The sequence below is a fragment of the Cupressus sempervirens genome, chromosome 4, assembly GCF_028749045.1.
Source record: "Cupressus sempervirens isolate cs-2001-9-10 chromosome 4, ASM2874904v1, whole genome shotgun sequence".
Lineage (NCBI taxonomy): Eukaryota > Viridiplantae > Streptophyta > Pinopsida > Cupressales > Cupressaceae > Cupressus > Cupressus sempervirens.
The window spans coordinates 623,768,388-623,783,767 of record NC_143121.1 but is presented as its reverse complement, the minus strand read 5'-3'; the positions used below and the strand labels follow the sequence as shown (position 1 = coordinate 623,783,767).

At 31.6% G+C, this 15,380-nt stretch overlaps 1 pseudogene; it reads left to right on the top strand.

The window, feature by feature from the left end:
• Positions 1-3,028: 3,028 nt before the first annotated feature.
• LOC149562771 (beta-fructofuranosidase, insoluble isoenzyme 1 pseudogene) lies at positions 3,029-12,134 on the top strand (annotated as a pseudogene).
• The last annotated feature ends 3,246 nt before the right edge of the window (positions 12,135-15,380 follow it).

Below are 15,380 nucleotides of genomic sequence, written 5' to 3'. Positions count from 1 at the left end.
CCCCAAGTGACTAGAAGCATGTAGAAGCATATGAGCATGTAGAGGCATATGAGCTTCTCAAATGCATATCAGAATGTCCATATACACTAGGAGAGCCTGTTTATAAAGGCCTCTAAGATGTATCTAGAATGTGTCTAGAAAGAACTAAGAGATAAGCATGACAACTAAGCACATAACTTCCACGATAAGAAGATAAACATGATGAGGTGTCTAGAATGTTGTAGACACCACGTGCTCAAATAATGCTCTAACTCCTAAGTGTAGACAACACGTGCATAATTAGAGTGCAATACTCCTCTGTTGTCAACATGACAACTCACAAGAGTCCGCATACTCCTATGTGAATAAATATTAAAATAATGCACATTAATTTATTCAATATTCACTTTACTCTTTTCAATTTAATTTATTAATATTAAATCTCATGCACTTATCATGAAATTATTAATAAATTAATTCCTTTTCCATTTTTAAATTTATTTTTGAAACTTAATTGATAAAATATTTATTAACTTAAATAATAATATTATTTAGTATTTATTTAAAAATGAACTCTAAATATGTAATAAATAAATAAATATTATCACGTTCCAAATTGAAACTTATAACTTTCATCTCCAAATTAATTCTTCTAACTTGATTCTTTCTATTTAATTAATTTTCAAATTAATTAAATCAAATCAAATATTAATATATCACGTTAATTTTCTATTAAATTAAATCCTTAATTAAATCTTTAATTAAACTTAATTAATAGAAAATACCCAAGAAGGAGTTCAGCAATGATAACCAAATGCGAACTAGGGGTAGGCACTACATGTCAAGGTGCAAATCTTCAGTTGTTTAGCCAGTGCCCTCAGCTGGTGCCAAAACATAAGATTTGGACCATGGCATGGATTTAGACAAGAGTATAAAATAAAATGGATATCTATTTAATATTTAGTTACAAGTGCCTTGATGGACATGTATGCAAAGTGTGGAAGTATACAATAGGCACACAAATTATTTGATAAATCACCCAACCAAGATGTGGTTTCATGCACTACCATGATCACACAATATGCACAAAATGGTTGTGTTGATGAGCTTTTAGGGATTTTTAAAGAGATTCCTAAACCAAATTTGATATCATAAAATGTAATCATTGCTAGATGTACTCAAAATGGTCTTTTGGAAGAAGCTCTAATGTTATTTAACAAAATGCCTCAACCAAATGTGGTTTCATGGAATACAATTATTATGGATACACACAATGTGGTCTTGTTGGAAATTCTTTTTAGATTTTTTTGGAAAATTCTATGTGCAAGTGTTCAACCGAATTGGATCACATTTTCTAGTATTCTCCCAACATGTTCTAGAATGGGAGATTTGAAACACGACATCTATATCCATCAAACCACAATTAAAAAGGAACTTTTTCTAGATGTTATAATCAAGAGTGCCCTAGTGGATATGTATGAAAAATGCAGAAGGTTGCAGAGGGCACACAAACTATTTGACAGAAAGCCTAAATGAGAAGTGGTTCCATGGAATGTAATGATTGTGGGATATGCACAAAATGGTAGTTTTGGTGATGCTTTATTTATTTTTAGAGATATACCTTAACCAAATGTGGGATCATGGAATGCAATCATTGTTTGATGTCCTCAAAATGGGGTTGTGGAAAAATTCTTGGATTCTTTTAGTCAAATGCAACAAATTGGTAACAAACCCAATCAGTTCATTTTTTCTATCATCCTCTCAACTAGTGATAAAATTGAAGATTTGAAAAAGGACATGAATATCAATCTGAACATAATAAAAAATGGATTTTTTTCTAATATCATTGTTGGGAATTCCCAAATTGACATGTATGCAAAATATGGAAGTATAGGGAAGGCATGTGCATTGTTTGACATAATGCCTCAATGTGACATGGTCTCCAAGAATGCAAAGATTGTAGGACATGCAAAAAATGGTGATCACACTGAGGTATTAAGACTTTTCAAAGAATGGCCTCAACCAAAAGTGGTCTCATGGAATACAATAATATCTAGATATGCATAATATGGACTTATTGAAAAATCTATGGAGCTTTTTGAACAAGTACAATAAACTAATATCTAACTCAATTAGTTAAACCTCATTAGCATCCCCCAGTTTGTGCTAAAATGGGAGCTTTGAAAAATGGCATGGACATCCATGAAAGCATAATCGAATGTAGATTTTCATCAAATGGTAGAGTTGGGAATAGGATAATAGACATGTATGTGAAATGTGGTAACATACAAAAAGCACATAAAATGTTTGACAAAATGTGTCAACCTAACATGGTCACGTAGATTACAATCATTGTAGGATATGCACACAATGGGTTTTTTTGAAAGGGATTTGGAGCTTCTTTAAAAAGTACAACTGTAAGGTACAAAGTGTGACTCTGTAGCCTTTTCTAGCATCATCCCTATCTTAATCCTATATTCAAATAATCAAGCACATTATGTCTTTGTGCAAAAATGGGGAGATCTAGTAATTTTCAAAAGATAAGAGGATCGATAAAAGATAGAGGAATAAAAGAGCTACCTAGATGTAGCTAGATTGAAATCTGTAAAATGGTCCATTATTTTGATATAGGGTTGAGATTTCCCACAAACATATGAGAGAATGCGAAGTTGGAAATTTATCTCGCAGCATGAAGACAATGGATATATTAGTCTTTTAGCTATTCATTTTTTTTTGGTTGTTTAAAATGATTAGAAATCTTCTACTTTTCTTTTAGTTCCTCAAATTATTTTGCAAACGAGCTAAATAACTCTGAAGTTTAATCTTTTATATAGTTTGTGTTTTGGGCATTTTAATCTTATTGTTTTTCTCTATTTGATCTTTTCAATGTCTGTCATTGGATTGCAAACTATGAATAGATCCAAATGGTGATTTTTTTGTTCATCTTCATTGGTTTGGTAATTTCATTTTGAAGTTTTGATTTTTGTAAATGACACATCTAAAATTGAAAAGAAAATGAATATAACATCCAATGTGTTTTATAGGGCCCATGTTCTACAAAGGTTTGTACCATTTTTTTTACTAGTACAATCCTCGGGGGGCAGTATCGGGCAACACTGTGTGGGCGCATGGTGTGTCGAAGGATCTAATTAATTGGAAGCCATTATACTTCGCAATCATTCCAAGTGAATGTATGACATAAAAGGTTCCTAGTCTAGCTTTGCTACGCTTTTATCTAGAGAAAAGCCAGTGATTCTTTACACAGGATGGGACAACTCCTCTAGACGGGTTCAAAATATGGTTGTTTCTAAAGACCCATCTAATCCCTACTTAATAGAATGGGTGAAGATCCCTTAAAATACCATTATTGTTCCAGAGAAAGGACTCAATGGGATCTCTTTCAGAGATCCAACCACTGGATGGCTTGGAAAATATGGAAGGTGGAGAATTTTTGTGGGAAACAAGGTAGATCAGCATCTTAATGGAAAAGCCCTTCTTTACACAAGCAATGATTTTGTTCACTAGACCAAAAAGAAGCACCCTCTCCATTCCTCTAAGAATACAAGAATGTGGGAGTGCCCTAATTTTTATCATGTTTCTCCATTGGGAAAGCATGGTCTTGATACTTTTGTTACTAGGCCTAAGATCAAACATGTCTTGAAGGTATCCCTCAATGAAACAAGATTTGAGTATTATACAATTGGGACTTACTTCACAGACATTCATAGGTATGTTCCAGACAATACAAGTGCTAACAACAAATATGGACTGAGATATGATAATGGAAAATTCTATGCATCCAAAACATTTTTTGATAGTCATAAGAATAGAAGGGTCTTGTGGGGATGGATGAATGAGTTAGATAGCGTTCAGGATGATATTGCAAAGGGGTGGTTTGGTGTTCAGGTAAGGTTTGACCCAAATTTTCACTTCTATATATTTATGTAGTCTTATTACCTAGAAACTAATGATATTGAATGTGTTTTGATGACTTTTAGTCTTTTAGCTATTCATTGTTTTTTGGTTGGAATATACTGTGTACATGTAAATTTGTTTAGTTGTCATTTGGTTGATTCTCTATTTTTTTTGTGTTGGTTCATTTTTATTTAAAACTGATGAAAGATTGTAGTAATGCAAAAATGAATACTGTTCCTCATCTTATACTATTTTCACATTAATATCTTGTGCAGATTATATTTTTTTGGATTGTACAAGGTTTTCATAAGTGACCCAATATCTAATTGTTTTACAAGAAGTGACAGTGATTCAAAAGAATTTTTGAAGATGAAAGTGACAAGGACGTGAATCAAAAGACACCCATGGTATGATGATGGATTGGAAGGTTTCCATTTGGCAAGGTATTATTCCATTTTTTTATTCTAGCTTATAGCTCATTTAAGACCTTCTTGATGAAAGGTTGAGACTGCTAGCAAGAAGAGGACTTTGTTGGAGTCATCTACAAAACCTAAAATTACTACTAATAAAAAGGAAAAGACAACAATATATGGTGAAGCACAAAAGTCAGGTTAGTGCTTAAATACTTTCACATTAACAATGTGTTGATATTTTGAAAACTAATTTGATATTGAAACTTGTCTTAAATTATGAAATTGGTAACATGACTAGAGGGAAGTTTCAATTATTTGAAAGAAAATGGCTTACACTAAATTAACAATAAATCTAAGTGAAGATGAAGTTATTTTAGACTACATTCTAGTTGATATGGGTGATCAGCCTTATTTTTGTCTACTTGGTTACCTTCTACATCACTATTCTCTAGCAGATTTCATTTTCATGGAGCATTTAAGGAATTTGTTAATTTCTCCAATGTTGACGATTGAGTAAGTAGTTATAATTCCAATTGAATTATATTATAGGTTTTAGAATTTGTAAACAATCGTATCTATTCTGTATGGATGATGGTTTTTCCTTTGTGCTTGGTTAAAACACAGGGAATAGACTAGTGGCTTTTCTATCTATAATTGATATGAAATAGAAAAACAACGAGGATTTGTGTGTTTATTGTTGTTCCTATTATGTTTAATTTTTATGATGACAAAGAATTTCAAACAAGGAGGGATCCATAGTGGATACATTTACATCTTTTTCTGCCTTAGTCACTGATTAATTCTTTTTAAACATATATGCACTTGAAGTACAAATATTTTCAACCAAGAAAGAGAAATATGGAAGCAAATAATAGAGCTTTAACATTGTCGCATTGTTAAGAAATTAAGATACATGAAGGCATCTACTAAGCTTGCTTCTATTCGTAGATTTGTCTCCAAAGATTCAAGGGAATGATGGGATGTCATATCTTTTTTGGTCTGAACTTGTTGTGACACAAGACAAATGGCAACCTATCTAAGGGTTTCACTTTGGCTTAATTAAATCATTTTGTTGAGCTTACTGCACTGAACTAAGGATATTCAAATGAACTCAAAATCTTTGTTGTTGTCATGTGTCCAAATGGAATATATTATATATATAGTTTTCTTCTAGTGCTTGAGGTTGACTCCACTAGTACATGCATTTGGTAAACAATTATGTTTTGCATTCGTACGCTAATCAATTAAAATTGTAGAAGCTACTATGAACTTGGGAATATTTGATTGAGCTTAGTCTTTATTGTAGTCATATCCTTCTAGGCCAGAAGAAGCAGCCAGCAACCTATTTCTTCCTAGGGTTGTACATGTAATAGTTAAAGAGGATGCAATGCTACCCCTAATTTTTGGACATTGAAGAATTACCCAGTCCATAGCCCTTAAATTAACAATGTTGACCAAGTTGAGATTAGAAACCTTATTCAACATGCTTTCACTTATTTTTTCTGCTTTGGCTTCTACATCAGCACTCACATAGGGGATAGGAGCCACAACAAAGATGAAGATTGTCAATCTGTGGTGCAAGTTAATCAATGAGGAGTTCTTAAACCATATTGTGCGATCAAAAAATATGAAGTGCCTCACACCCTTGTAAGTATTTCAATATTTCTTAGTTTCTTTGAGGCATTATATAAAACAATTCACATGCCTTACCTATGATTTCACATTTTGCATGCACCCTGCACTCTCTTATCCAGCTAATGATGGATTACAGAGAGTGATCTGAAATGATAATGCTAAAAAACACACACAATCAAATCCAAAATGAACTTGCATTACAAATGGATTGTGGAAATCTAATATTGTTAATTTTGCATGCATGTCTATCGCGACAATCACAACTTAAACATATAAATCTATTATATATGTTTAAGTTGTGATTGTCCTGGTAGACATGCATGCAAAATTAACAATATCAGATTTCCACAATCCATTTTTAATGCAAGTTCATTTTGGATTTCATTCTATGTGTTTTCTAGCATCATTGTTTCAGAGCACTCTTTGTAATCCATCATTAGGATGAGAGACTGCAGGATGCATGCAAAATGTCAAATCATAGGCAAGGCATGTGAACTGTTTTATAGAATGCCTCAAAAAAAAAATTAACCAAGCATTGGTTGAAATTTTGACCAATGCTTAGTAGTTTTCTACCAAGAAATGGTCAAAATTTTGACCAATGCTTGGGTGCTTTCTACAAACATTGGTCAAAATTTCAACCAATGCTTGGTAGAAAATTGTTAAGTATTGGTCTTTGACCAATACTTGGTAGAAACCACACCAATAATTCTAAAAGTTTTGACCAACATATTGGTCAAGAGTTTGACCAATGCCTAATAGTTTTCTACTAAGCATTGGTCAAAATTTTGACCAACGCTTGGTAGAAATCATAGCTCAAGTTTTGAAAGTTTTGACCAATCCCTGGCAATTTTCTACCAAGCATTGGTTAAAATTTTGAGCAATGCTTGGTAGAAATTGCAGAAAGAATTTTAAAAGTTTTCGACCAACATATTGGTCAAAATTTTGAACAACCAATAAGTTGGTCAAAATTTCTATGGGAAAATTTTTGACCAACTTGGGTCAAAATTTTGACCAATATTCATCAAAAAATGAGCTCAAATGTACTAGTGTCTATGACCAATTTTCCCATAGTAATGACATGTAGGTTTTCCTTTTTATTTTGCATTCATTTGTTCTCCACATTTAGATAATTCTCCTTCTTTAGTTGATGAAGTTTTCTTGTTGTATCCAAGTCTAGAGGTGTCATTTGTTCTAGGTGACTTCATCATGTCTTCAAAGTGCTTAATTTTTTTATTTGGTTTGGTCAATCTCTTCATGAGTTCTTTTTCATGCCTTAACTCACTTTTCAATTGCTCCTATGTAGCCTTAGATTTTTGATCTCCACATCTATTCTATTTGCTTCCTAATTTGCAATTAATAACTGATTTATCATGTCAATATGATTATTTGTAAGCTTCTAAACTTCAAATGATCTCTCTTCAAGTCTACTAGCCATTTGCATTTTGTCTTCTTCATTGATGAGCTTGTCTTCCATTTCTTTCTTCTTTTGATCAATTGCTTCACAAAGTGTAACTAATTGAATTTCTTGTTCTATCTTGAGATCTTTTCCTTCTTTCACTAGAGCACTATTCTTCTCTAGAAATTATGTCATTGTTACCAGTATATCCACTATCCAACAATCCTTCAATGTCAACTTCTATGTATTGAGTGTCATTTATTTAAATAGCTATCTCTCTCCTTCTCCTTAGGGTTTTCCTTAACTCCTCTTTTTTGGCTTCTAATTGTTGTAACATGACCTAGATTTCAATCATCTAATTCTCAATGATTTTTCCCATCTTATACACTTCCATCTCCATGATCTTATCCTCTCAAGCTATTAGGCTTCCTTATAAGAGAACTGAGCTCTAATACCAATTGTTGGAATAAGTATATGAGAAAAAGACACTAAGAGTGGTGTGAATCATGATCTTAAACTTTTTACTTCAAAACCAATTTCATTAATTCATACCTAATTCATCTCTTAGATCTACCACTAAAATTAAAATTTTGAAACATAAATGAAATACATCACATCCATAAGAGTTCAACCCATAACACTATAATTTGGTTAACTAGAAGTACTCAAGATGAAGGTAAAATAGGGTGGGGATGAAACCCAAAGATCTTCACTATTGCAATAATAAAGTTAACCTGTTAGGGTTACAATGTTTGATTATAAAATATGATCTACCCTATGAGGGGTCTACCATGTTAAAAAATTAAGATACTATTAGGTCACATCATGTTAAAGTATTTTACTCTCACAATGAAGTAAGGACTCTAGTAGGAGGATTACATAGGTATGTTGGAACACTTTGTTAAGATATTTACCCTATTTTAATTAACAATAACTTTTTTTGTACTTGACCCTCAATTTTCTCTACAAGCTAATCTTGCTTCTCATCTTTACTGTATCACTAATTTGAACTCCTGATCTGATAACTATGTTCATTCCTTCACTTCTCTAACCTCTCTTTATCTTCTCTACTTTTAGAGTTTGCCTTCACGCCTTCACATGCACATAAATATACTTGTCCTTATCTCTTCTTCCTTCTTCATTCACTCACATTTCTAGATTGTAGGGTTAGAATCCTCCTTAAATGTTGGTTGTATGACCAATTTTTCCACAATAACGATATGTAGGTTTTCCTTTTGATTTTTCATTCTTTTTTTCCCTACTTTTAGATGATTATCCTTCTTTAGTTGATGAAGATCACTTGTTGTAGCCAAGTCCAAAGGTGTCCTTAGTTCTAGGTGACTTCATCGTGTCTTCAAAGTACTAAATTGTTTCATTTGGTTTGTTCAATCTCTCCACGAGTTCCTTTTCATGAATTAACTCACTTTTCAATTGCTGATTCTGTAACCTTAGATTTGTGATCTCCACATTTTTTATGTTTGCTTCCTGATTTTCAATTACTAATTGCTTTATCATGTCCATCTTATTATTTACAAGCTCTTGAAATTCAAATCATCTCTCTTCAATTCAACTAGCCATCTTCCTTTCTTCTTCTTTAGCCATGATCTTGTCTTCTTGCTTTCTTCTTCTATTCAATTACTTCCCAAAGTGTAATTGATTGAATTTTTTGTTTTTTTCTTGAGATCTTTTACTTCTTTCACTAGGGTACTATTCTTCTCTAGCAATTTTTCTATTCCTTCATTATTATTACCATTATTTCCACTATCCAACAATCCTTCAGTGGCAACTTCTGTGTATTGGGTTTCATTTAGCTGAATAGCTATCTCTCTCCTTCTCTTTAGGATTTTCCTTAACTCCTCTTTTGCTACTTCTAATTGCTGCAACACCATCTAGATTTCAATCATCTGATTCTTAATGATTTTTCCCATTTTATACACTTCTATCTCCATGATCTTATCCTCTCAAGCTATTAGGCTTCTTGATAAGATGATTGATCTCTGATACCAATTTCTAGAATAAGTATATGGAAAACAAGATACTAAGAGGGGGGCAGGGGGTGAATCGGGATCTTAAACTTTTGACTTCAAAACCAATTTCATTCATTCATACCTAATTCATCTCTCAGATTTATCATTAAAACTTAAATGCTGAAACATAAATGAAATACATCATATTCATAAAGAGTTCAACACATAACACAATAATTTGGTTACCTAGAAACACTTCAAGATGAAGCTAAAACTGGGGTGTGTAACGCCCCGCCAAGGGATCCAAAAGAATTAACCTAAAGTTTTACTAATTTTGCTAAACATTTTTTTTTTTAAAGTAAGAATGTATAACATACACATCAAACACATAGTAGCGGAAGCAATAACATGTAATCATCAACAAACATACATAACCAGTTACATTCCTTAAGGATCCCAAGACGTTGAGTCACATTTAAATTTAATTAATTCTAAGTCTAACACTACTACCTCCACATGAAAGAATAATCAGAAAGTCCAATGTCTATAATATACATTTTCTCTGAATGCCTCTTGGCAAATTAATTCGGAATGCTCAATCATCCACTGTACATGTCACAGGGTATGAAAGGCTTAAAAGAATATACATATGTAAAGATAAAGATACATCATCCTCAAATCCATGATACAAAGTACAGTAAAATAAATGAAACTAATAACATACCTGATACATCCATACATCCATAATGATAAAACATCTATCATAACATCTAACCATCCATCATAATAATCCAAGAACATAGTGAAGGTAAATGCCAACCAAGAAAGCTCCAGCCACGGTGACCACGGATGGATCTCAATGGTAAGAGTAAAAAGCACTACCACCCGACCGCGTGGAACCTAAATGGTCCACTCCCACCGTGCTGAGGAGATAGTCTCAAGTCCCAAACAAGGTATCAAACACAAAACACAAGTACTCTCTAAGTCTGGGAAATCCTAAAAGTATACTAACGCAAAGGTTCCAACATAGAAAGACATCTAAACCTAGAGGCACCACAAAGACACGTAGGAAACCTGCTATGCAAGCGAGAAAGTGTCATCACAAAAGTCACGTCGAAGTTACCCGAGCAATCCCTTAGGAATCCCGGGTCCCTAGTGATTCCTGCGGCCACTAGTATCCTCTCGTACTGATGAGGCATACTGCAGAATGCAAGGTCGTAACCAAGCGTTCTCTCTACCCCATCCTAGCCTGTACTAGCACTCATGGCATGGGAGAGAACATACAATTATCTTATTAGGTTCATTTAAGTCAGTATTTAGGTGAGATGTTTTCACTTGTTAAAACAACTTACAATGGGTTACTCCAGGCAGCCTCTTAGGGCCCCAATCCCCATTGCAAGCCACTTCCCGACACTACACATAGATAACCTACCCTAGGCTGATGAAATCACAAATCAAAGAATCATAATAAAATCACCTCAGTCCTATACAAGCAACTGAAAAACATCATAAAAGATAAGCCACAAAATTACATCAGTTCTTCATGAGCAACAGGTAAGCATCAAATAATAATCATATGATCACAACAGTTCTCTATTAGCAACTGAAGGCATCAATGATAAATCAAAATACTGATCAAAGACTCCAAAATGGTCAAGTCAACACATGACATCATCAAGAACTTAACAAACACTTCAATCCTCTCAAGCGACCGAAAAGCAATTCAAGTATAACTGATCGAGACTCAAAAATGGTTATCAAATATAACTGATCGATGACTCAAAAATGGTTATCCAATATAACTGATCGAGACTCCAAAATGGTTATCAAATATAACTGATCGAGACTCAAAAATGGTTAAGTCAAGTATCTTATATACATACACTTTAGCTTCATGCCAAGAAACTTAGAAAGCAATAACAAACAGTAATTGCAAACATGTCATAGAGCACTCCATCACATTACCATGGTCAGGTTAAGAAAGATCGAGACCAAATCATCATGACATCACATTCACAACCCCGAGCCTCTGGTAACAACCTAAACTGGTCAATACTAGAACAAACCCCAAAACCTCAAAACATAGACAACAAAATAATCTCATAGAAAAAACAAAGTCATCACACAGTTGGATCTGAACGATAATATACTGTTGAGTTAAGGTAAGATTTAAGTTCCAGTTTAACGTCTATTTCAAGTAACTAAGTTTTCGCAACTACCCCTTACAATTAACCCATTTCTATAATAACCTCCATTAAATCAATAATCCAAATCTACAATATAATCAAATAATATTTATTAATAATAACTTTAATTCAACTGATTCTAATTAAGTTAATAATTAAATTTTAAATGATATCAATAATATTTAATTAATTATTAATATACATTAATAAAAAATTTATTAACAATATGAATAATTAATAATTTTAATTCATTATAAACTAACTTTAATAGCATTACTAATTTATTTCTAGAAATTAAATACAATTTATTAATAATACTATTTTTAATAAATTGTATTAATTATAATCTATTTTTAATAAATAAAAATTAAAAAATCATATTAAAACCAAAAAAAAAAACTAACCCCTAAAAGTCTTTTAAAAAAAAAACGTATTATATTAAAAAAAAACGTTTTAGGCCCGTCGGCCAACGTTTTAGGCCCGCCGGCCAGCAGACTTCGGTCTGCCGCAGCAAGGTACTGTTGCGTCAGCAGTACCTGCTGCCACAGCAGTACTGCTGTCGCAGCAGTACTTGCTGCGACGCGACATCAAAGGAAGGGGCGGTGGGGGGGTGATGGCCCCGCCTCCCCAAACAATTAATTAATTTTTTTATTTTTTTATTTTTTTTTTATTTTTTTATTTTTTTTTTTTTTTATTTTTTTTTTTTATTATTTAAATTTATTTTTTAAAATTTAGACTTTACAATATATATATATATATATATATATATATATATATATATATATATATATATATATATATATATATATATATATATATATATATATATATATATATATATATATATTGCTTAAATGATTTTGTTTATATATATATATAATTTTTTGCTTAAAGATTAATATTAAATAAATAAAATAAAATTATATAATTATATATAAATATAATTATAATTATTATTTATTTATTTATTTATTTATTTATTTATTTATTTATTTATTTTTAAACATTAACAATTGCAATCTAATAGAGAAAAATAATTCCAACCCTTCGAATTTTCTTTTTAATCTCAAAACTCTCCCCAATTCAATTCTCTCTTTTCTCTATTTTAATACAATCCTAAATCCCGATTTAATTTTATTGAAGGATGTTCCTAAATAGTTTTTTTTTTTTCAATCTAGATTACAAATGAAATCGAATAGCAAAAGATCCAGAATGAAGAAATGATACATTCAAGAAGACAAGATTCTTACAATCACGAAGTAGACAGAACATATTAAACTTCTTAAATCATTTAGGGGTCAAAATACCAGACCCTACCTGAACCTGATGCTAATACGCAATCCCCAAAATCTGTAAGAGAACTCACTCCTCTTCAATAACTTTCTTCTGAAAATCTTTCCTAGAATTCTCCTTCTGAAATTTGCTTCCAAAAACTCTCTCCAAAATTCCTGTCTCCCAAAATTCACGGTCCAAATTCGTGTCCCCCAAAAATGAACCCCCAAAGTTGTGATAAGGAGTCTTCTCCTCAAATCGGGGCACTAATTGTGCGTTTACCCGAGAAGACTCTTTGCTCAACTGAGTTAACTCCAAAATTATCTTTTATTAATCTTTGTTTTATCTTTTTAATGCATATTAAATGAATCATTAAATAACTTTATTTAATATTCCACTTGACTTCTATTTTTAATCTTTATTACTTTTAATCCCATGCGCACTTTATGAGATTAAAATAATATTATAATTTCCTCTTATTTTATCTTTTTAATTAATTTCTTTATTTCCAACACATGCTCGCATCATGCAATCTTACAACTTTTAATAATTAATATATTTTCACTTTTAAATTTATTTTAGAATTTAATTGATAAAATATTTAATTAACTTAAATAACAATAATATTTAGCATTTATTTAAAAATGAACTCTAAATATATTATTATTAAATTAAATAAATATTATAATGTTCTAAATTATCCTTAAACTTTTATCTCCAAATTTAATTCTTTTTATTTAGTTAATTTCTCAATTAATTAAATATAATCAAATATTAAAATATCATAATAATCTTCTATTAAATTAAATCATTAATTAATCGTTTTAATTAATTTCTTTTATATTTAAACTCATGCTTAGATCATGCGATCTAGAAAACTTTAATAATTTAATATCTTTCCCACTTTTAATTTATTTAAGAAACTTTAATTGATAAAATATTTATTAATTCAATTAATAATAATATTTAGCATTTATTTAAAAATGAACTCTAAATATATATTATTATTAAATTAAATAATTATTATCACATTCTAAAATTATACTTAAAATTTTTATTTCCAAATTTAATTCTTTTTATTTAATTAATTTCTCAATTAATTAAATATAATTAAATATTAAAATATCATAATAATTTTCTATTAAATTAAATCATTAATTAATCCTTTTAATTAAACTTAATTAATAGAAAATACATCAAGGACTCATAAAGCAACATACGAAAACCCATCATAGAAAAATACATACTAAATCAAACAAAAGGGTTATAATCACGAAATAACAGCATTTGATGCATTCGGAGGGTACTTAACTCAGATACTTGCCCTAATTATCAATTAGGACAATTGGCTAAAGGGTTTAGGAATTGGATTTAAGAGTTTATCTCCCCTCTCTTACCATTGAGATAATGCGATAGGGTACGCTCATCCTGGCAATTCAGGGAAGTCGATACCCGGTACCTGCAACCTGCATAAAATCCACGCATGTACAGACACAATATTCTAAGCTAAACAGACAATGGCAGGAAGTGGTGCATCGTGTAGATCCTGACTAGCAGGTGACTACGACTCCCTTCCTTAACCACATCAGAAACACCATACATAAAGAAAACAAACACGCACACCATACACATGCAGTATGGGGTAAGTATCCATAAGAAAGCACATGTAAGAATAAACCATCTAACTAATCATCATCGATAATTGAAAACATTGAATAATCATCATACATGCATGAAATATAGAGTACCAAGTCATCTCATCATATAATAAATTGAGTGTAAAACAACATCTGATAATCTGAAAGTAATGCTACTAAACATCAAGTATAAAACTGGCCTAAAAGAGTTTGGCAATTAAAACAAAATGTGAACTAGGGGTAGGCACTACAGGGTGGGGATAAAACCCACAAATCTTCACTATTTTAACAATAAAGTTGACATGTTAGGGTTAGAATGTTTGATCATAAAACATGATCTACCCTATGAGAGGTCTACCCTATTAAAAGCTTAAGAGACTATTAGGTCTCACCTTGTTAAAGAATTTTACACTCACAATCAAGTAAGGAATCTATTAGGAGGTTTACTGTTGGAATTAACAGGTGGGAAGATTGACTTCTGAGGTTGGGGGGGGTGGTGGTGAATCAAAAGTACCTAACTTTAACCTTTTAATTAAAACCATTCATGTGCATCTAGTTCATCTAATAAACATGAAAGTAAGGACATGCATGAAAATATACATCACAAGATTTGGTAACCTAGAAACCCTCCAAAAATGAGAAGGTAAAACTGGGGTGAGGATGACAGCCACAAAATATCACTACAACAATGTGTAACTGTTCAAGGTTACAATGTTTGACCACTTCCAATGGTCTACCCTATGAAAGGCCTGTCTTGTTAAAGACTTTACACTCTATTAAAAGTGACCTAGTTAAATGATTTCAATACCCTACTAAAAGTAGGCCTAGTTAAAGGACTTTAGTACATTCACTTGGAATGCCACCCTGTTAAAGGATTTACAAATGGCTACTCAACCAACTTAAGTCCATAGGATTTCCATTATCTAATACAACTGCTAGAGAGTATTAGAAATTCTTTGACCTAATGGCTTTGCAATCTT